At 34.1% G+C, this 19,486-nt stretch overlaps 1 long non-coding RNA gene across 1 annotated transcript in view; it reads left to right on the forward strand.

Moving 5' to 3' along the window:
* Positions 1 to 4,048: 4,048 nt before the first annotated feature.
* LOC138698330 (uncharacterized) overlaps positions 4,049 to 19,486 on the forward strand; it is a 169,417-nt gene continuing 153,979 nt past the window's right edge. The window contains exon 1 of the long non-coding RNA XR_011331833.1: positions 4,049 to 4,129. This is a non-coding gene — a long non-coding RNA (uncharacterized lncRNA). The remainder of the gene's footprint in view (positions 4,130 to 19,486) is intronic.

Here is a 19,486-nt window from a genome sequence, read left to right on the forward strand (position 1 = left end):
CTTCTGTTCTCTTTGTTGTCCTGGCATTTTCTCCTGTTATTCTCCTTATTCTCCCTATGTTCTCCTTGTGTGATCGCACCCATACATTGTTCTGCGTAAAGATAATAATAATAATAATAATAATAATAATAATAATAATAATAGTTTTCATTTTCCCTGGTAGAGTTAAGGCCATCAGGCCTTCTCTTCCACTCAACCAGGATCAAATCACATACAGAAAAATACATACCGTATACAGATATGCGGCATAGTGAAGCTATGCGCTCCTGGATTTTTTTTATACATGTAGGTACATAATGTTCATAGTTAAAACGTATTTTAAGATAACACATATTAGTAAAATTGACAAAATTAATATCATAGTGACATAGTGGGATTGGGATTCACATCGAGGCAGCGTTGAATTTTTCTTTGTCGTGAGTTTAAACTAGTATTAGTTAAAATATCTTAACAAAAATTTTCATTGTTGTCAACAGGTCTGAACCTCACAAGTGATACCAAGAAAACACCACTTATGAGGCAATAGGCCAGGAGATAATGGGATAGGGTGGCCAGTTCCTTTCCCCCTCCATTGCATACATCGCCGACTAGCTACATATTACGCTAATCAAACACAAACAATATTGTTCTTCCTCTGACACATATCGTCAAGTGAAATGAACTGCCTGATAATAGAAGTACATAATAATAATAATAATAATAATAATAATAATAATAATAATAATAATAATAATAATAATAATAATAATAATAATACTTTATTTGCCAAACTTCAGTACATGAGAAACTGAAAATGACATCGTCAGTTACATATTCATTAAAAAGAAGCATCCATCTCACACTCAACAAATTCATTAATATCATAGTCTAGTATATACAGTCACGAAGCTTGAGTTGTGATGGTGCCGGTACTATTTCGCATTGTCTGTAATGAGGCGATAGTAGCGATCCTAGTGGTTAGCAACTATTTATAGATATATAGGCTATTTATATCTATTGAGCTTCGTTACTGTATATATTAGACTATGTTAATGCTATAGAAAGATCTTACAATTAGCCATTCATGTATAACCCGGTTAAAAATTACGTCTGGCAGATTTCTAACTGATGCAGGCAACTTATTAAAAAAATTAATTCCATTAATAAAACATGTTTCACACTAGAGTTGAGCCTACAATATGGTATATGGACATTTGAATTATTTCTTCTATTAATTGTATGTATTTGTGACCTTATTTTATAATCATGTAAATTATTATGAATATAAATTATATATGACGGGATTTTTCTCGTTGCCAAACTTACAGAACGGCCCCGAGGTTCACTCAGCCTCCTATAAAATTGAGTACCAGGTCTTTCCCGGGGGTAAAAGGCGGTCGGAGCGTGGTGCCGACCACACCACCTCATTCTAGTGCCGAGATCAACGAGTTAGATACTATAGAGAGGACAAAGACCTCAGAAAGTTGAAGACAATTGAACATTGGTCCGCCATGTTTCGGTTAGTCAAAACAAAAGGGCGTGGCTCGGATGTTGTAGGATATGACTGTGATGAAGTTAGTATTATTGTGAATTGAGTTACATATTAAGACTATGTTAATAAGTAAAAAGTAAAATACACACAAAACTTTACGTTTTATAACAGCTGTAGGCCTATTTTTATTAGTTTCACTAAATATATCCCAGATATTAAATGACAAGCTATACTCAATGCAACCAAAGCAAAGCACCTAAAGACGGATGAATTTAATCGGCAGAAGAAAAATAAATAATTTTTTGACTTCGTCACAAATTTAATTACCTTACAGCTAATTTAACCTAATATGAAATTATGTAATTCAGTACTCACCAGGTGATATCAAGAGAGACGACGTATGTAACTAATAGTAGTAAAATATAGGAAAGGTAGTGGCGAAAATTAAAAAAAATATCCAGTAATTAAGTTATTGAGAAAAATTCATTTGAAATTGGAATTAACACAGAGAACTTTTGAAAACTGAAATTATTAAAACAACAAATAACCTCTTAGCATGCAACATAATAATTAAAGAATGACACTAATAGAAAGTTACTCATGATCATAACTCACCACGTTTATTGAAACGATCAGATACTTACGATTAACATTGTTATCAGAACAACAGGAGTCACAGCTAGGTACACTTCTTTTCGCGTGATGGAGACATCATGTAATCTAATATAGGCTAGTTTGAAACAAATATTGTCGCGTGATGGAGACATCGTGTAGTCTAATATAATTTGAAACAAGCATTGATCTCACACGTGTCTCGCAACTAAGCAGAGGATTTTGCAGAATAAAACTGTTCTTACATTATTTTGAACAATAATGACAAATTGTGTGTGATGCAAGTGCTAACTTTCCTCTTTGATAACAAAAAGAGCCCTACGCATTAATAAAAAGAAAATTGGAGTAGGCCCTATAAACACAATAAATACTAAACTCTTGATGGTACAAACTTATTGATACAGATACTTCGCTTATGCTCAGTCCGTCTTATCTTATAATTCTCTGCGGCAAATGGTACCTGTATTGAGAGGGTTTAATTATCCAGCAACGAATATTATGATTTACTGTACATTTCATTTAAATCCGAGGGAATGAGACATTTTTGGAAATTTTGAAGTCTTAATTATTACTTTTTCATTTATAAATCAGCTTTTTACAAAACCTATAGCGAAATGTTTAAATTAAATATTGATGTATCTGAAAAATATAATACATGTACCAACTCGTTACAGTGTACCTTTGATAAGCGCTCCTTGCGGAGGCTGGCGGTATTATAGACCGCCATGTTTTTTAGGGAACGATCCATAGTACTGATGGCCTCCGCAGGGAGCGCTTATCAGAGGTCTTCAGCCTCTCTATAGTATCTAACTCGTTGGCCGAGATCATGGAAAGCATGGGGCTCTACCTCTATGCCCCCCAAGTGCCTTCATGGCGTGTGACGGGGATACCTTTACCTTTTACCTTTTATAAATTATATATATATATATATAAATTATACACTGTCATAATTTTAGTTTGAATAACTAAGGGTCTACAAATCTCTCTATAGTTTCTGTTCAACATTATCCTAAGTGCCTTCTTTTGATGTAATAACGTCAGACAGAAGCTCAATCGGAGGTAAAATTTTTATTAAGGATATTATTTTCAAAACTTTTACCAATATTTTTTAGTACTGTACAAATTTCACGAGAGAATCTCTGCGAGGGGAGTATCGTCTTTGCGGGGTAAGAGAGGTAGGCTAGTATCTCAGCATCTCTGAAGAAGCAGGTGGTTGGGAGAGGTCGAGTGGGAAAAACATAGCTCAGTCATTGGCCGGTCAGTTGCCTGTCGGAGATTGGTTATAAGAGTGGGGGAAAAACTCACATTCCTTGCTCGGATCTACTCCTGAAATGTGTACAGTATAACTGTTTATGTACTTTGTATTACTGTAGTACACACCACGAAAACCAACTGCGCTGGCTACCGGTGTACCTCAGACGGTAACCATTCGGATTAAACATTTATTGATAAAATGTAAAAGCTCCTGTGGTATTAACTATGAATGTTTTCCTTTAATAAGATAGGAAATTTAAACACCTTATTTTCTTAATTAAGATCTAAAAATATACTTCAGCCTATTGCTAAAAATTAATGAGCAAGTTTCACTAAAACCTTCCGGTGTGAACACATCCTTAATCGTCATCCGACACCTCGTCTTACGCCTACTGTAAAAAATAAATAAGGCAGGGGGAATGATACCATTTGATTACATTATAAGATAAACAATCGCCTTTTCCTGTTAATTGTTAAAAAGACTTAACAGAAACGTTGGTTTCCTGTGTAACCCATTCTCTTCATCCTGGATTTCGCAGTAATGATCTCTATATATTTAAACTATTAGTATAAAAGCAATAACAAGTGTCCACTTCTGAACATTTTCAAGGTGAAATGACTCATCTACTCACCACATCCAATTTTAGCCTAAGAGTCATTTCCTGTGCATTGATGTTTAACGTGTTGTCACACTTTATGATCCAAAGAGTCTGTTGTGCTACCAGTACGACAGGCGTGTGACCTACGTTCAAAGCACCACTCCAGTCGTCTATGATAATTCTGTGTGTAAAGGTGAGTTATACATTGATTCAGTAGCGACATAGATCAGTAATTCATTCATTCATTCATTCATTCATTCATAGTTTTCTGCCCATGGGCAGATCTCTCACTGCAAAAAAAACACCATTTTCTACCCCGAACTTTTGTACCATTCACCATTTCTTCCAGTGTATCCTTCAGTATGCTGTTTCTTCTCGGCTAGTGACTCAGCAGTGAGTTACTTCAAAAGCATCACGTACTTTTTTATAACAGGTTTTACGCGTTTCATAGCAATACAATATTCTTTTGTGATGTTGAAAATAATATTTACACTTACTGTATAGAACATATTTTTTGCAAATACATTTTATGCCGTTCAGAAAGTCTCTTTACAACGAAGTCTTTGATATTGGTATATTTTATTTTGAGACAGACTTTACCATTGAAACGTGAACACTTGCAAAAATGTTTAGTAATTCGTTTACTCTTCCCACGTATATAAATAGAGTTTAGAATCGTCAGAACATAGTGGTCAGTTTCAGTATGGTTTTCGTGGTGTGTACTACAGTAATACAAAGTACATAAACAGTTATACTGTTCACATTTCAGGAGTAGATCCGAACAAGAAATGTGAGTTTTTCCCCCACTCTTATAACCAATCTCCGACAGGCAACTGACCGGCCAAAGACTGAGCTTTGTTTGTCTCTCTCGGCCAATGATACCTCTCCCAACCACCTGCTTCTTCAAAGATGCTGAGATACTAGCCTACCTCTCTTACCCCGCAAAGACGATACTTCCCTCGCAGGGATTCTCTCGTGAAATTTTATGAAAAGTGCTTTATTTAGATTTTATCATGGACTAATTTTTAATTCGCAAAAGACAATTTGAATCAAGCTCTGGGTTAGAATTAGATAACAATTCAAATGTGCGCGGAAATTCCCTTCAGGGTTCACAAAAACGTAACTGCGTTTCTTAAATATAGTGATGAATACTTGCAATATGGTTTTATGTGGCATGAAGATGAATATAAATAAAATCCTGAGTGTCTTATATGTGGAAATGTTTTGTCAAATCAGTTGATGGTGCCGATTGAACTAAAAAGACATTTAGAACTGCTGTTCTCAACGTCATAATTGTGTGAATATGAATTTTCTACTATGAAAATAGTGAAATCTAAATAAAGGACAGACTGCTGCATCTTGAAGATGATTTACGTGTCCTGTGGACAGTATAGAGAAACTCTGTGCAACCCAGCAAGTACAGACTTCACATTAATTTAAATAGGTGAGTTTTCAAAAACGATAATAAAAATATTTTATCGGACATCCAGCATAGATAGGTTGGAATTGTTCACACATACGTTTGTGTTTTTCTAATTCCACTCAAGTTGCTGCTTGTTTCTTTTTTTAAGAATTTTCGATTGCGTGTTAACATCGACCTATCTACAATAGTGGATGTCCAACATTACAAAGAAGTTATCAGTGCTTTTTTTTTTCTGGCGGAACACGCTGGAACGACGTTCCGGCACCTTTTTGTTACATTTTTGATCATGCAAGCAAAACGTGTGAATAACTATGTTTTTAATTTAATTTTTCTTTGAATTCTGCTTAGTCCTTGAAAGTCTTAGTTGGACGAATTGGAGAATAAAAACGACAAAATTCCCGCGCAGTGAACAGTAATCATGTCCCCGTCTACTATAAAATATTCTATACAGAGTTTCACCACATTTTCCTTCACAAAAAGTCACTGGTTGTTGTCATTATATCGTTATTAATAAAAACAAAATAAGTGTTTCGAGATATCGTGGGCGTTCAGTAAAGTGTGTCGTCAGTCAAAATAGGTTAGGAACTACTGTCTTAGGTTTCAGAGGATGATGGAAACAACATCGAAACCAGGTAATCAGGTAACATGACATTAACAATTTATAATCTTAACACAGGGGAGTCATTGTTTATTTATTGAAATAACTAAACAGTACATCAGTGATTTTTTTTTTTCGTTCCATGACAAGAAAGTCTTTGTTTATTATAAATATCTTGTTCATATCAATGTTTCATAATCAATTCGCTTATTGCTTCCAATAATAAATCTTACTGCAGTATCTTGGCCGGCATTCAAATGATCTTTATGTGTGTGCGTGTGTGTGTGTGTGTGTGTTTAAGGACACCCCTCCATAAGTGATGTTTCACGCCTGTCCTTATACTTATGTAAAATTCCCTGATGTTTATACAGGGACCAAATGCTTGTGAATTTTGAAGTTTATAATGCAAACCCAATCTGTCTTTATTTTCAAAACTGTGGATTATATAACAATTTGTCTTTTATGAAACTTTACATGAAAAATTACATATTTTGTAGGAAAAAATTGATTTTTTCAGAATGGGTTGACTTAGATCTGTGAATTTTGGGATAGAGTTAGACATATCTGGAAGACTTATTTTGCAATTATTGCTTTTTCTCTAAAAAAATTGTGACAGTTCGTGCCGGCATTGTATTCCAGATTGTTTTGCTTTTCCTTTAGGAAAAATTGCCATTTTCTAAAATTCTCTCGAGCTTGAAAGTCGCGGTAAATGGACCCGGATCCGCCACTCCCATTTACATCATAACTTTGGGAGAGTAACATTAGTCAATCAGCTTATTCCCTCCATTTTTAGTAATCAGCTGTGGAGTTTGCTACAAGTGTGGAAATATTGTATTTCTTCCTTGAAAAAAAATGGAAGTAGGCCGACATTCTGTGAGTGTGGACGTGAAGTCACAAATTATTGGGATGTGGAAGAATGACTGGAGATAATCTAACTCCATTCCAAAATTCATTGACCTAAGTCAACCCATTGTGGAGTAACAATTTTTTTGCTTCAAAATATGTAATTTTTCAATAGATTTCACAGCAGACAAATTCTTGTATAATCCACAGTTTTAAAACATAGACAGATTGGTTTTGTAGTAAAAACTTCACTTTTCACAGGCATTTAGTCCCTGTATAAATATTAGGGGGGTTTCACTTAAGTATAAAGAAAGGAGCGAAACATCATTTATGGAGGGGTGACCTTAAACTTTTGGTAAGACCTGTATATGAAGTGTAATAATAATAATAATAATAATAATAATAATAATAATAATAATAATTTATTTTAATGGCAGAGTTAAGGCCATTAGAAAATTACTACATTGTTATGAATATAACATAATTAATGCAATACAATACAAAGCAATAGAATACTACAATACAATATAATACATAATTCATATAATACAATGACAATTCTTTTTATCTTCATAACAGCAATGAAATAATTATGTAATAATAATAATGATAATAATAATAATAGTCATACCTAAATTAAATTAAATTATTAAATTCGATCACAATTATAACTTCAATTTGACTGCGCCCGACTTCAATTTGACTGCGCTGTAGGGAAAAAACAATCAGTCATAATTCTCTTAAGGGTGATGTCATCATCGAAATCAGTATATTACTGTAAAATTTATTGCTGTTCTTAATTAAAAAGAAGGAAAAGGTGTGACTGTATCCGTGGTGACAATTCTTCTTGACCAGTTTTGATAAGAAAAATACATCGTCGTTGTTCCGGCAATAACTCCTATGTGACATATTTATCGATTTACAGATTTTTGCTCTATTAAATAATTTAAATAGTGATACAGCAAATAATAAAATCTCCTATATGTAATTATATTTCTTTGTTTCGAAAATGTAAGAATTCACAATCTCCTATGCATAACTGCCATAGAAGAATAAATGTGTTTTTTCTTCGTACTGAAAATTTTCATATTTTGCACATAGGAGTTATTGCAGGAACAACGATGACATACATTTTACAGTAATATACTGAATTAGGCAATGACGTTGATTTTTTTTCCTTGCACTCTTCATATAAATACATATGTATACTCATAGTCTATAGAATTATAACTCACAATATCCAAAAACTTGTTTTTTTGACAACTAAGCAAAAACTTACATCTCACTAATTACCATTTGGCAGTAATTATTTTGAATATACTGTCTAATATAATTCTAAACATTAATGACTGTTTTAAGTAAAATAGTTTATTTTATATAAGTTTATGAAATATTAAAGAATAAGATTTTTTTTGATATAGTGAATTATGACTCTAGAGCAGCGTTTCTGGAGCTTTTTTGAAGTGGGGACCAATTTTTATGTCAGAACAGTTGCGCGGACCACCTTACTCTTGTTCCCTTCGAAAGCAAATTTATCATTTTTGTAGCATATTTTAATACCAGTATATACTTGAATTTTAAAATAGAATTTATTAATTATAATACTTTTATAATTAGGCTATATTTTTTGTAGCCAATCACAAGTAACATATAACAAATTCTATGCATTGTTGATTCATCGCTTGCCTGTTAGCTTTTAGTTGTTTGAAATCCTTCTTATCTGGTACACGCTAGTAGTTGTCCATGTCTCTGTTAAATAGTGCCCATTATAAATAATAGAAAACTGGCTTCAATCCGGATCTTTGAAAAAAAAAAAAGGAACATAACGATATGCTTCATTTAGGCAGTGCTAATAGTTCAGAAGCTGTGTGTGAATAAATATATTAATTACAGTGCCATTAAAGAAATATCTAATCCTAGTGGTAGCTATCCAAAGAAAAATTCTTTCGTAAATATGACAAGAGTTATTTGAAACTTGGATTTACTTGATGTGGCAATGAGATTGAACCAAAACCTCGGTGCGTCATTTGTTACGAAGTGCTTTAAACGAGTGTATGAAACCCGCGAAATTGAAACGACACTTAGAGACGAAACACGCAAGTGTAAAACGTAAACCAGTCGGATTTTAAAATAGGCGTAGTCTAAAATTTCTTATGTCATCATCTGGAAAAACAAATAAAAAAATTAATGCAGAAACATGCCCTATTTTCAACAAATAAAGATGCAATTTGACACTTTCTGCTATTGGTGTACGACGTACAGTATGTGCCTACTTCAATGTGCAGAGACTGGGTGTTGGAAAAACTATTAAGAAAGTCATCAATACATGAAAGGGGTCGGTACTTTGGTCCTCTGTTATGAATTCGGGTGGTCCCTGGCTGGGTTACAGGCTCGGCGACACAATGCAGGAGAAGATAGCGAGAAACGCCACGTTCATAATGCTTTAAACCCTCTTTTGTTGCTGAGAGTAGAGTGGGAAGTGGGTAGACGAGTAGGATAAGAAATTTCATAAAATATTAGTACTGGGAGAGAAAGTGAAATGCGATTGCCATGTGCCATTTCCGAACTCTGAGATTTTCAGCTATAGCGTGATACGCAATTCGTTTGAATTTTATTTTTTCTTCTGCCTTTTTTGAAGGACCACAAGGGAAGAACTCGAGGACCACAGGTGGTTCGCGGACCATAGTTTAAGAAACGCTGCTCTAGAGGACTGATATGTGTATGTGTTTTATTTAAAAACATATGTTGTCACTTCTACATAGTGTGTGTAGCTTACCTGTATCCAGCAATGACACTATTGCACATATTTTGATAAAATGTAACTACTCTTATGTACGAATATCTCAACACTGTAGCGACATAGATAGGTTTAACGGCATTGTATTTTAATCTGTTGAAATATAATTTAGAACGTGTTCTTTTTTCAAATTACCACACGATCCATAGCTGAATTTAGCAGATATTAGGTCTTTGCAATCGTTTCCAAGGTCGCAGAGTGAAATATTTAGCATAAAGTGTATTCTTGTTATTCAAAATAAAACTAATGCGAACGTGCACTTGCGTGTTAATTGCGTTTACGAGCGTGCATATGCAAGCATTACCACAGTCTGCACCTTGACAATGGCGTAGGACTTCAGGTGCGGGTGGTCAAGGTTTGTTTCTTTGTGTGTTTCAAGCAGGCCGTGCTCTTTTGCGTGACTGTGTAAAATCATTTGGTCAAGTGCGTGACTCAACGATACAATCACCCAAAAATACTGCGGAGAAGAGAGAGGATTATTCCAATTTGGAGACCAAAATTACAGTTTCCAGTATAATAACGTGAATCTTGGAACTAATTTCTTTTATTTTCCGATAATTTTTCTCATAAATACTTTACTACTGAGTCCTTGTTCTGTGAAATTACGGTTTGTTTTAATCCCTCTATGTTTTCTTTTTACTTAAAGACCTTCATCATTCGTTTGGTAGGGGAGGAGTCGCTCTTTCTGCCTTTGGCAAGATTCGACATTTCAAAAGTTCGAAATCGATAATAATTTAAAATAGTAATTATTGTAAAAGTGGGAAAATAGAAATAAATATTCCGTCATATACAGTTAATTATATATAAACTTAACGTGTTTGTGATTTAGAATTTAGAGAGTACGGTATTCAAAAGCCATCAGCAATTTTTAACTGATTATGGAAAAACGAAAATACAGAATAACTCAAAGTGATGGAAGCACTTCCATATGCTTATTATAAAGTAGCTCGGTCATTTGCAGAATTTGTATAAAAATGATGTCAATCAATTCTTACCCTTCCCATTATTGCATTTATAAGGATAGAGTTATAAATTCCTAACAGTGAGTAGTTTCAATACTTATGTAGTAAACGTCACAAGAATTATTTCCTTCATGTGAAATATTTCACGAGAATAAAATAAAATTATCATACTGGCAGCTAAAATGCAGTGTCCATATTAGTTAAGTTTTTAAAGTGGAGCATGATTATGTCCAGATAAAGGTTTGTTTAATAATGTAATTGAGAAAAAAATCAAAGAAACATTTGGTATTATCAAAAGTTCTTCATTTATGTCTTGGTTTATATTTCCTTAAATATGATTACATAATTACTCTAGTCAAGTAAGTCAGGTCTGTTACACTATTCTGTTCCTATGGATACAAGTTGAAAAAGAAATCCCACAGATGTCAGTACAAGCCAAGATGACGCACAAAGACCCATTTTGATTGTACTGCTATGTTCACTCATTTTGATTTTGCGAGTTTGTGTGTCAAACTCTTGCTTTGTGTTTTAGTCTAAGCGTGCATTTTTACTCTGTCAGATCTGTTTGTGTTATGTTTTCTACAAATAACATATAAAGTCAAGATCAAGAGGACGTAATAGTACACGTGTCCAGTAGTTAAGTTGCTATTTTGAAGATTTTTAAGCAAAAACATTTTAGGTTCGCACATGCTTGTTTGCTTTGTCATGTCTGTTACCTGTCAGATCTGTTACTCCATGTCATGTCTGTTACATAATTCAAAACAGTGCTGTAAAGCAAGGTGAGTGTACAGTGGCTGATTACTATGGCAGAGACATTGCACTATATTAATTAATGCAGAATATGCACTAAATAGTACTTTATTTTTGACGTTCTCAATCGTCCATTTGTTTACAATTTTTGCAAATAACATTAATGCTAAAATATCGTGGTATTCGTTAATTGTTATTGAAATTCTTAAAGGTTTGATTGACATCCTATAAACACTCAATGTGTGAGAACTCCTTGTCATTTGGCATACGTCAGTCCCATAGTAAAATTCATGCCACATTCTTTCTACCATATCCCTACATATGGATATAAACTTAGTAATGATCCTTTTTATCAATTACTAAAGGTATTATGGAAGAGACAACGTATAGACTGCATCCTCCACATACATCTAAAGGAATACGTAACACGGAGTCAGGTCCGGTGACGTGGGAGGACAAGGAAGGTGTGTCAGATAATGGCGGTAGCACGTCTAGTCTAACGATGTGGCAAATGTTCATTGAGAAAAATGAGGACTTGATTATAGAAATGTGGCAAAGCGCCATGTCATTGGGAAAGGGACACAGTACTGAACGAGCGTCCACCGTTGATGCTGAGTTTGTCTTCGTTATCTGCAGAAGGAAATGACTTGCGTTGAGTTGTCGCCATGTTGCCACAATGTCCCCTCTGGCGACGCAAGTATGAAATAAATTTCCCGAGTCAGTGAAACCATAACTTTGTGAGTTTAGCTAATAATTGATGCATACCAAGTTACTGTATCATTAATAGTTAATTTTTAAGAGTCCGGATTTCATTCAGCAAGCTATTAGAAACAGATTAACGGTATGATGAGTTTAGCTGGAGTTTGACACAACAAGCTATAGGGTAAAGTTGCCTAATTCCATGATACTCCTAATTCCATGATACGTTTTTTTTTCACAGAATGTCACGGGATTGGGTATCTTGCTAGGAAGTTCACCGATGTCTCAAAAGTAGGTGAAAGATACACTCTTTCGAGAAAGATGTCTGGCGCTATGGTCGAACGGCAAAGCTTTGACTGACATTCAATTTTTAAAAAGCATCACGGGATTAGGGGTATCACGGAAATAGGCAACTTTACCCTAAGCGAACACTTCCAACTAGGCCAACTAGAATATCAAAACGACAGTCGTCGCGCTTGTTTGAATGAGCGTCGCAGAAGCTTGTCGTTTGATTAATTCAGAATGTGTATTATTATTATTTTATTGTAAAGGAGACCAATGAATCAGTGATTAATTTTATTGTATACCATGATTTGAAATATTATCTATTTATTTTGTAATTTTTGAAATTCAGTGAACTGATTATTAATTTTTATACAGTGTTTCAGAATTCAACCGAAAAATAATGTATCTGGTTATAGAGGGGTTGTAGACAAGCAATTTCGAGTAGGGAACCCATGGTCTCCGACAAAGAATATCTGAATTATTAGTTATTAAAATTGTTTAGTATTATGATACTCATAATTCAGTAGGAGAATGGAATGGTTTCGAACCTTATTAGAAATTTGATGAAGCCCAGCTGTTGAAAACTAATCAATCGTGTTTTCAGAATTTGGCTTTTACAGAACTTGTAAAATTGTAAGAAAATAATGAGACATGTTTTCTGTTTGAACCTAAATCATTTTCGTTATTGTACCTATTTTAGAAGAGAATTATTGACAGGAAGCTGTGGTGTAACCGATAACTCGTCAGATCTTAGGCCAAAAAGTAGAACGTTCGAATCCCACTGCCGTAAATTAAAAAAAATCCAATGCTTCTATCAGTGGCGTAGAGGTATAGAGAAGATTTAACAGCACTAGAGTTCCCTTTCTCAAAATACATACCTAGGACCCCTGCGCAAACCTTTAAGTTTCTTCGGTTAAATTCTGAAACACCCGGCATGTATAAATGTATTTATTTTGTAATTTTTTTTTAATTCAGTGAATCAGTGACTAGTTTTGTTGTACATAGAAGTAAAGTGGTAAATTATGTTTTATTTAACGACGTTCGCAACTGCCGAGGTTATATCAGTGTCGCCGGTGTGCCGGAATTTTGTCCCGCAGGAGTTCTTTTACATGCCAGTAAATGTACTGACATGAGTCCATCACATTTAAGAAAACTTAAATGCCATCGACCTTGACCGGGGTCGAACCCGCAACCTCGTTCATAAAAGACCAGCACTCTACCGACTGTGCCACCCAGACCGACTGCATAGAAATGTAGTTAATGTATGTATGTATTTATTATCTATGTTTTAGATTCAGTGAAATCAATTACTAGTTTTGTTGCACATTAAAATTAAAATTAAAATTCAAATTTATTCATAATTTACATTTGAAATGGTACATTTGAATAGATACCCGAAATGAGCATATGCTCGTGCTCGGGTACAGTCCAGTAGAGTCTACATAAATTTTACATACATCAATAATAATGTTGATGATAGAAATAATAATAACAATAATAATATAGGCAGGCCATGTAGCACGTATGGGTGAATCCAGAAATGCATATAGAGTGTTAGTTGGGAGGCCGGAGGGAAAAAGACCTTTGGGGAGGCCGAGACGTAGATGAGAAGATAATATTAAGATGGATTTGAGGGAGATGGGATATGATGCTAGAGAATGGATTAATCTTGCTCAGGATAGGGACCAATGGCGGGCTTATGTGAGGGCGGCAATGAACCTCCGGGTTCCTTAAAAGCCAGTAAGTAAGTAAGTAAGTAAGTAAGTAAGTAAGTAAATAATAATAATAATAATAATAATAATAATAATAATAATAATTATAATAATTATAATAATAGATTATTTAATTTCTAATATCTATGGTCCGTCCTAGGAATCTGTGGAGTAGAAAGACGAAACATGACTTCTGTGTAAGTGGTATGTGGGAGGGCTAGAGCCAATGACTACTCTGGGGGGAGGCATTACTTGAATGAAGCGAGCAATCGCTTGTAGGAGGGGATAATTTCTATCCGAACTCTACACTACCTTCTACCACGAGCATCTTACCCCTTTAGCGGACTCGAGCTGATGCTGCCCGCAATACACTCCGGCACAGATAGACTCCGCCCCATACGCGCGAAGTTACTCCACAGATTCCTGGGATGGACCATAATATATTTATTTTGTATTTTTTAATTAAGTCCGTGAACCAATTACAAGTTTTGTTATGCATAGAAATGTATTCAGTTTATGTATTTTGTGATATTTTTTTAAGTTATCTAGTTTAATCTGTTAAGTTCGACATGAAAATTCTGCAAAATAATATTATATCTATTACAAAAGAGAACTGTGTTTTATTGCCCTACAAGATTCTTTGCCTGATTACACTTGCAGGGAAAGAAGTATTGTTACAGTTCTTTAAATTTGAAAATATCCTTGCTGCGCAGATAACAATAGTGAGTAGGGTAACGAAATCTGAGCTTTAGTAATAAGTATCTGGATGTGCTTCCATCATTTTGAATAGCGCTGTAAATGACAGCTGTATTTTGAAGTCATTTCACATCTATGGCTTTCTTAAGAAAGCACCATCTCTAATAATTGTCTACGTTTCTGGACGCCCTTCGGCGAGAATTACTCAAAGCGAAAAGAGCAGCATAAAAAAATTAACTTAACCAACTAGACTGCGTTTCTATTTTTCTTCTTGAACACTTTCATCCATCGCTTCACTTTGAAAACCTCTACTCTATATTTCTGTAACATTTGTAATAATTGTAACATAAAATATGATATTAAAAAAAACTTTAGCTCACCCCTGAAAGAGTAGAACTCGTGCTCAGAAGCGGATTCCTGAATTGAAATTCAGAAGTATATAATAAAACTTGTCTTAATAATAAATTTCTAAATTATAGACATCAGCTCAAAGAATTTTGAGTGACCACAAGGGTCCTGAATACAATAAACATGTACAATATAATGTGATGTGATACATTAAAGAAAAAAAAAGTTAATTGTTGAAGGCAAATGTAAGTTGATTAATTGAAATAGAGATGATGATGTAATATTTGAAGAGAATCCTTGATAATATTTATAAGAATAGACATTACATAATCAAAAGGAATGTGAAGTTCCTTAAGATAATTCCATGTGAATTTTGTGATTGAACCTCTACTGCCAAACAGCAAACCAATGACGGACCATTGTTTAAGAGGGACGTTGTACTTTTGAGAAAGATACGGCAGACAAGGTTCATATATGGACTTCTTCTCAATATCAACTTCGGTGGCCTGATTTATGTTTCTTTCGAAACGGATAGTAGGGTCAAGAACAAGAGCCCGTTTTACTACACAATAAGAACATACAAATTTAAATTTACAATTTTTCATTATTTATAAAATCCATACATAACTTTTTAAATTTAATACTAGAACTATTAGAATTGACAAGATTAGGATATATTTAAATATAAATTTGTGTTTATTCTTGGGCCTAAATTACTACTATGATTAAGTACTGTAACAATATTGCATTTCGGTTCAAACAATCTTAAAGAATTCATATCTTTTGTTTCATAGCTATGAGAATACAATTCAAAATTATTTCGATTTTTATGTATGAATTTTATTACTACAATATAATAATATTATATTGATTATTGTAATACAGTAAACTCTATGTAAACTGTAAGAATTGTTTATGTATTGTCGCGATATGGCTTTCTAAGTTAAAGCGACATAAAGTAAGTAAATTATATATAATAAATATGTCATAGGCTATTTTAAGAACATTAAAGTCTAAAAACAATTTCTGAGATGGAAAATCAATAGGTTAATGGAGACATATTTTAATTATTTTCTTCTGTAATAAATAAATTTGTTTTAAATAAGCTACTCCATCCTATAATTCTATACATAATTACAGATTGAAATAAGTTAAGTATATTATGCTTAATAAACTTACTGACAAGTAATTCCTCAATAAAACAAAATAATATATTATTTTACGTAATTTATTACAAAGGTAATTAATGTGTTTGTTCCATTTTAAATGATTGTTGAAAACTATGCCTTAGTATTTAACTTCAGAGGACTCCTTAATAATCGGACATTTACATTGCATAAAACAACAATTAGAGTTACGTAATTTATTACTTAATATAGATTAGGCGGTATGGATTGAGGTTCATGTTGTCCTCGAATTTCTCGTACCTTGCCGCCTGTGAACTCAGCCTTACATCACCTTTATGCAATTTCTTGAAATTCTCACCCACGGCCACGATTACCCCACCAGAGCCTCAAACGTGTGCGACGAATAGGCAACACAACTACATGACATGTTGTGTAGGTGGCGTGCTGTAAAGGGGTATTCATAACATGTTCGTCATGATAGAATTAATCTCTATGCTCGCAATATTGAATTTGCTTCGAGAATGTGACGGATCAGTGTTGTCCTCTGTCAGACCCCGCCAGTAGGTTTGTATTAGAGAGCTTGCTTATGAATCCGAGCGCTTGTGTTCGATATCCGGCGCCCAAAATATCGGAGAATGAGGTTTTTACTGAGGTTGTCCAGTTTTTCTCAACATTACGAATTTAATTCCAGCTATACCTACAATTTCATATTTACGTATTATATAATTTCATAGAATTTCATGTCTACCAAACGATATGACGTACGATATGCTCTCTTTGAGTAATCCCAGTTGTTGATGGGCAACCAAATGACTGCTTCCTTATGAAATGCCCAATATACACCGTGTCCCGCTTAGAGGGATCGAGAAATAAGTGATAATTTCAAGTGTAAATAATGGTTTATTAACATACCATTTTACATAACTTGATGTAAAAACTCTCCGAGTTTCGGAGAATGCTGAATGCAACTCGATGTGTACGCCTTGAGTTGTTCTGAGACATCTAAACGGTATTCAACCTCCCGCCAAGAGTTCTGTGACATTTGTGGAGTCACTAGCGCAGCTGCATTTGTGATGCGTTGTCTCAGTTCCTCCAAAGTGTTAGCTCTGCCTCTTTGGTACACAGCATCCTTCACAATGCCTCAGAAAAAAAAGTCCAAGGGGGTCAGATCGGGTGACCTGGTTGGCCAGGCAATGGATCTTCGTCTTCCGATCCACCTATTCATGTACGAAGAACACGGCGTTGTACTCGCGCAATAGATTTTTTTTCTGCTAGCCATAGCACACACTGAACTTTCTGTTGTGGTGTCTACATATTGGCCATGGCGTGTTCTCCTACAAAATGGCGCCAGGCTTATTTTAGCAATAAACAAACGAAAGTTAGGCATGCAGCTGTTTTCAAACTTTGTTGCGTAAACTTGGACAGTTTCTCTATCTTGTCAGATGTAAATCTCAAAGATATTTTCGATGGACGTCATGCTAACGAATTTCGCTGGCATACGAGGCATAGTCACAGTATTAGTGGGAGGACGAGAACAGATGACGCTGGAGATCAGTCTGAAAGACTGGTGACCGTTCATATAGGCCTACGTAGTTCTACATCAAAACTGAAAAATAAACGCACAGAGCTTAATTACTGCCAATCCTTAAAATCTCTCACCTTTTGTTAAGGGATTAGGTACAACTTACAGCAGTACAATTTTTGGAAATATTCAACATTTTTTCCTCCATTATTGTATATTGCACATTAATGAAAATTGGTATATATAAAACACTGTCCTTCTGCTATATGAAAAAAATATTTTTACAATTTAAAAAAATTATATATATATATATTTTTAATTCAAAATGGTGGTAGTTCATTGAGCAGTGATGAAGCGTTTCCCTCATAACTTGTAAACTTTTTCATGTTCTCCCTCCTTTATTTTATTGCTGAAAGTCACGTTTACAATATTATGCTCTTTCAAATACATTGCTTAGTAAATATTTTTTTTATTTTGTGTTAGAAAAAATACTGATATTTGACCATTTTTAAAATGAATTATTTTTTATCAGACAATCTATCAAATATAGAGAAGTGAGCTTGCATCATATTGTAGATATGATATTCACAAATACACACAAAAAAATTCATCACAGAATGTTGGATAGTTTTTTAGTTATGTGGGTAAAGTTTCATCACTGCACAGTGAGCGGAATTTTGAAAAAAAAAAGTATTTTTTTTAAATCATAGAAATATATATATATATATATATATATATATATATATATATATTTTTCATATTGCAGGAGGACAGTGTTTTACACATACTAATTTTCATTGTTGTACAAGATACAGTAATGGAGGAAAAAAGTTGGATATTTCCAAAATTTTACTGCTGTAAGCTGTATCTAGCCCCTTAAGGTAGTATATGTACACCCACAAAACGCAAAAAATGATGAAACATTAGAATTTTCAAAACATAACTATTTTAATAGGGAATTTTCTCCCCTTTCATTTAATATAAGATTTTTCGATTTATGCCTTATGGTTTTTCAGATAAGTCCCATTTTTTCAAAATTCTGCGTTATCAGCCACGGTCACATCTACGAAGATCAATCCAAAAGTAATGCACAACATTTTTTTAAATTTATTTTTTATTCTAAACCTTTGCAATTTATGGAGGTCATAGATACATCCTTCCCCCTTGTATTCACATTTAATTTAAGTCGTTCCCGTGAGTGGCGCCATGATGGCTCTTCTTCAAGATTGCTGCTGTACTTGACATTCGTCAGAAGCAACTTGCTGTTATCGAGTTCCTGTGCTGTGAGATCGAGAAAGTGGGAAACATTCACAACAGGTTGAAAAAAGGTGTATGGATGTATCTACATTCTATGAAAATAGCAAAGCTGTAGGATAAAAATGTAATTTTTAAATAAATATTGTGGATTACTTTTGGAGTGATCCTCGTAGCTGCCAATCCCCTCGTCCAGCATTGCTTGTAAAATAAACTTCTTTCTAGTCCCAAAATAGATGCATTGATATCAGGGCATGGTCATTAGATTGGAAAAATGTTTTTACATAATTAAGTAATTTATAATCTTTTACTGTTAGTCATAAAACTGTAAATTTGTGTGACAGTGATGTTGTACGTCATTTTAATAAGAGTCCAAAAGTAAAAATTAAAATTCTGAGGAGGATGGGCATAAACACTGGTACAAACACCATCGCAGGATTTGTTGGATCAGTCAACCTGGTTGGCAAGTTGGTATAGCGCTGGCCTTCTATGCCCAAGGTTGTGGGTTCGATCCCGGGCCAGGTCGATGGCATT

This window comes from Periplaneta americana, chromosome 4, assembly GCF_040183065.1.
Source record: "Periplaneta americana isolate PAMFEO1 chromosome 4, P.americana_PAMFEO1_priV1, whole genome shotgun sequence".
Lineage (NCBI taxonomy): Eukaryota > Metazoa > Arthropoda > Insecta > Blattodea > Blattidae > Periplaneta > Periplaneta americana.